This window comes from Neolamprologus brichardi, chromosome 6 (genome assembly GCF_056152115.1).
Source record: "Neolamprologus brichardi isolate AB-2024 chromosome 6, ASM5615211v1, whole genome shotgun sequence".
In the NCBI taxonomy this organism is placed as follows: domain Eukaryota; kingdom Metazoa; phylum Chordata; class Actinopteri; order Cichliformes; family Cichlidae; genus Neolamprologus; species Neolamprologus brichardi.
Window position 1 is genome coordinate 16,334,943 of NC_142109.1, and position 4,984 is coordinate 16,339,926.

Sequence of the window (4,984 nt, forward strand, 5' to 3'; positions counted from 1 at the left end):
TTTGGAGTTCAGTGTGCTCGGTTCATTTTGAAAACATCTCGGGTTGTTTTGTGGGTTTCTGTTTAGTTATCGGTGGACGTTGCTTTTACAACATAACGTGCAACCTTTGACTCCACTAACAAAGCGGCATTGATGACAGCTGCATTTGATGTCATTCTTTGGGTGGAGTAGCTGGAGGGCCTGAGCTGACAATTTATTCCCTCAGGCCAAAGAGTTAACTTTATTCATAAAGCTATAAATGGCTGAGTAAAGTCCAGGAACAGACCTGCAGCAAAGTCCTCATTACGAAGAGAGTTCAGCTGACTTCAGCCGAGTCAATCGTCTGAGCTGAAGAAACAAGAATATTCCTCGGAGCAGGCAGCAGCCCTAATGAACTCAACAGGGTACTCTGCAAGTGCCCTTGTGCACGCTGTAACACCTTATAACTAATGTATGTAAGGAGAGGTTAGCAGCACCAAGGTGCCCAGCATGTAAATCAGTTATTTAATTAAACAGTTGCTAAAGGCACAGACCAGGTAAATCTTGTGTTGAGTTGTAAAGGCTTTTCCTTTAAAAGTATGCTCAGGGAAGCTAACCGGCAGTGTGTGTCGGGTCATTAACATTACTATTGAAATGTATCTGTGGCATGAGCTGCTACCTGCCAATTAGGATAACAGTGCTTAAATACCAAAAAATCTGTGCAATCTGGAAGCAGTACAGGTGCAGGTTAGATTTGTTTTGTTTTGTAATTGCCCTTGTTTGTTGGCAGCGGTCTTCAATGAACTGCTAATCGGTTTAGTGTCACATATTGCTCCTTTCAGCCTGAAAGTGCCAGCGATCGTTATCAGATTGTTTTATTGATAACATTGAACATACCTCCTGCAGTGTCAGGTTGGTGCAGTCTCCATTAAAGCATCGGAGAGCAGTAGTAGTAACAGAAACAAAATCACGGGGCTTGGCAGTAGCAATTTGCATGAGGTGGTATTGTTTTAATAGAAGCACTAACTTGAGATTGCTTTGGGAATTGAGGGCAGGAATGAGGATAGAAGAGCGGATGTACAGGGATCTTGAAACAGAGCCCCATTCTTTCTTTCCCCCCCCAAGTCAGCAGCGGATTAGTTTCTTCTTCTGACAGAGGAAAGGCTTTATTTGTCTAGCTTATGAGGATATAAGGACAGAAAAACAATGTTTCATCTAGAGAGTGAACTGCAGATTTTTCAAAATAAAATGGAGTTAGCTTTTAAATACTGTGCAAAAGTCAACCCATATTTTATAATATATATTTTTTGAAAACAAGAATTTGGGTGTATACATGTATTGAAATATGCAAACATACATGGAAATGCAGTGCATAAGGGTACATAAGACAAAGATAGCTTTGCCGTACAGGACCCTAGGATACAATTTAGGTTCTCTGGTATGTCTTTCCCTTCAGTGATGTGTCATTAAAAAAAATAAATAATAATTCTTAACCAACAAACAAAAAATAGCATTTCTCTAAAAATGGTCAGGTATGGGGACTGGCCTGAAAATGATCCAAGATGAAAATGTTCAAAGGCAAACTTTGAAAGACCTACAGAAAAGTACTATTAAAGACCTCTTTAAAAAAATATAAGAAAGTCTGGCCCTTGAAAGCAAATATACAGTAATTAGGGGTGCACCCAATAATTTGCTCAGTTATATGTTTGTAAATTAATACATTAGCTCGATAACAATAAACAGTATTAACATCTTACTAACAGATTATAACTTAACTTATTAAATGACATTAGGCTCAATTTCTAAATCTTTTTGTTTCAAACTGTCCCACAGTTTCAACCTCGCAGGAGAGAAAACATGAGGATTTGAGAAAAGGCTAAATTCATTTACAGTGAGGTCCACTGGTGAACACTTAATGACTGTAATGGTGAGCTCACATGCTGGGTTATCATGTCCAACCAGTCAGTGCCGTGGCTCATCAGCATTCCTCCCAGTGGGAATGACCGCAGTGTGGGCTGATACTGAGAAGGGACTGGCTTTGATGTGCAGGGATAAATTTTTATGATATCATCATGGGTGGCTTTTAATTTGCCTAAAGTGATGTTTGTTAAAAAAAAATGGGAACACGGCTGACACAAATAGGAATTCTAAAAAACAGAATTAGATCTTAACAAGATCATTACAGTTCCTTTCACGTGTGTTTTGGGAATAATTTAATGAATAATCTGCCTCCAACACAAGCCTATCTCATCATATTTTATTAATACAAACATTTTTTTTGGTCATTTCCTTCCTTCAATAGGCCAAAAAATCTGTAGCCTTTTAGAAAGCTGAATCATGTTGTTCAGCAGGCGAGATATTCCAGTGAAACTGAAATGCAGTTAGCAGAACTTACAAAGGGATGTCTAATGTAAGTTCCTCTGATCGTTAAATGCTTATTTGAATTTCAGTTTACATGCTGCTTTGTTTGTCTGCAGCCGCAGGATGGAGGGATCTCTTCACAAGTCATGATTCGCAGCTCCGGGTGATGCCTCAGGATGTGAGATGCTGCGGTAGTTGAGGTGCTTTATAAAGTTTATCATCTTTGAGCTTAGAAATAACCCAAGCTTCACATAGATCCTAGGAATTTGTTGTTAAAATTCTGTTAGAAAACGCACATTTTTATTGATTCACATTTTATTCATAGCCAAGCTTGGGAATTCACCTGCTGCTGTCTCCACAGTCACTCTGGGCCTTCATAAAAACAGCCTAACACACGATAAAGGTATTGTAACTTCTATTTCACCAGAAGGATGACTGAGCTGTCTCAAACTGCATCGTTTCCCGATTGATGTATTGATCGCAGCCATTGTGTTCCTCACAGCACAGAGGTTAGTTTACCTGCGCTTTTGATAAGGAGAAGATGGAAGAATGCTGTATTTTGCCGCATAATGGCTTCCTAACAGCCTGGAGTCTCATCAGAAAGGCAGTGATCTCCTCTGGCAGCTCATTCAGTCCCTTATAGCACAATGCTGCGGAGTACCTCTTCAAGCTGCCTATCCATCATACCCTGAGAAAACACACCAGATCAAGTAATGTTAGCCGTAACACAGTTTAAGCTTTTCTCTGTGTTGTGCTTTTATTAAATTTAGTGCCCGTGCAGAGAGTCTCTGTGGACAAGTTGATAGCTAGACAAAAGTCCAAGAGGAAACGGCTACTGTATAACAACACTGGAAAAGGTGGAGAGAGAATCTCCTGTGATTTAAAGGTTACAGGTGTGATGCCTGAAAAGGGTAGAAAATGGGAGCAGGTTTCGTTGGACTATAGGGAGTCCTATACCACCCCAGTTATTGAAGAATACCTGGAGCAAATGCAGCTGTCTGGACTTGTCTTGATTTTTTTTTTTTCGTGTCTGTTTTTTAAGGGCAAGGAAAGTAAATACATATAGTGCTGTTTTTTTGATTGAGAAATAATAATAATAATAATAATAATAATAATAATTTTATATATATATATATATATATATATACAGTGGGGCAAAAAAGTATTTAGTCAGCCACCGATTGTGCAAGTTCCCCCACTTAAAATGATGACAGAGGTCAGTAATTTGCACCAGAGGTACACTTCAACTGTGAGAGACAGAATGTGAAAAAAAAATCCATGAATTCACATGGTAGGATTTGTAAAGAATTTATTCGTAAATCAGGGTGGAAAATAAGTATTTGGTCAATAACAAAAATACAACTCAATACTTTGTAACATAACCTTTGTTGGCAGTAACAGAGGTCAAATGTTTACTATAGGTCTTTACCAGGTTTGCACACACAGTAGCTGGTATTTTGGCCCATTCCTCCATGCAGATCTTCTCAAGAGCAGTGATGTTTTGGGGCTGTCGCCGAGCAACACGGACTTTCAACTCCCGCCACAGATTTTCTATGGGGTTGAGGTCTGGAGACTGGCTAGGCCACTCCAGGACTTTCAAATGCTTCTTACGGAGCCACTCCTTTGTTGCCCGGGCGGTGTGTTTTGGATCATTGTCATGTTGGAAGACCCAGCCTCGTTTCATCTTCAAAGTTCTCACTGATGGAAGGAGGTTTTGGCTCAAAATCTCACGATACTTGGCCCCATTCATTCTGTCCTTAACACGGATCAGTCGTCCTGTCCCCTTGGCAGAAAAACAGCCCCATAGCATGATGTTTCCACCCCCATGCTTCACAGTAGGTATGGTGTTCTTGGGATGCAACTCAGTATTCTTCTTCCTCCAAACACGACGAGTTGAGTTTATACCAAAAAGTTCTACTTTGGTTTCATCTGACCACATGACATTCTCCCAATCCTCTGCTGTATCATCCATGTGCTCTCTGGCAAACTTCAGACGGGCCTGGACATGCACTGGCTTCAGCAGCGGAACACGTCTGGCACTGCGGGATTTGATTCCCTGCCGTTGTAGTGTGTTACTGATGGTGACCTTTGTTACTTTGGTCCCAGCTCTCTGCAGGTCATTCACCAGGTCCCCCCGTGTGGTTCTGGGATCTTTGCTCACCGTTCTCATGATCATTTTGACCCCACGGGATGAGATCTTGCGTGGAGCCCCAGATCGAGGGAGATTATCAGTGGTTTTGTATGTCTTCCATTTTCTGATGATTGCTCCCACAGTTGATTTTTTCACACCAAGCTGCTTGCCTATTGTAGATTCACTCTTCCCAGTCTGGTGCAGGTCTACAATTCTTTTCCTGGTGTCCTTCGAAAGCTCTTTGGTCTTGGCCATGGCGGAGTTTGGAGTCTGACTGGTTGAGGCTGTGGACAGGTGTCTTTTATACAGATGATGAGGTCAAACAGGTGCCATTCATACAGGTAACGAGTGGGGGACAGAAAAGCTTCTTACAGAAGACGTTACAGGTCTGTGAGAGCCAGGGATTTTCCTTGTTTGAGGTGACCAAATACTTATTTTCCACCCTGATTTACGAATAAATTCTTTACAAATCCTACCATGTGAATTCATGGATTTTTTTTTCACATTCTGTCTCTCACAGTTGAAGTGTACCTC

At 41.0% G+C, this 4,984-nt stretch overlaps 1 long non-coding RNA gene across 1 annotated transcript; it reads left to right on the plus strand.

Annotated features, from left to right (window-relative positions):
* The first annotated feature begins 2,436 nt into the window (after positions 1-2,436).
* On the plus strand, positions 2,437-3,145 carry LOC102792648 (uncharacterized). The gene is made up of 3 exons (XR_436780.2): positions 2,437-2,519; positions 2,681-2,722; positions 2,822-3,145. It is a non-coding gene; the product is annotated as an uncharacterized LOC102792648 (long non-coding RNA).
* Positions 3,146-4,984: the final 1,839 nt, after the last annotated feature.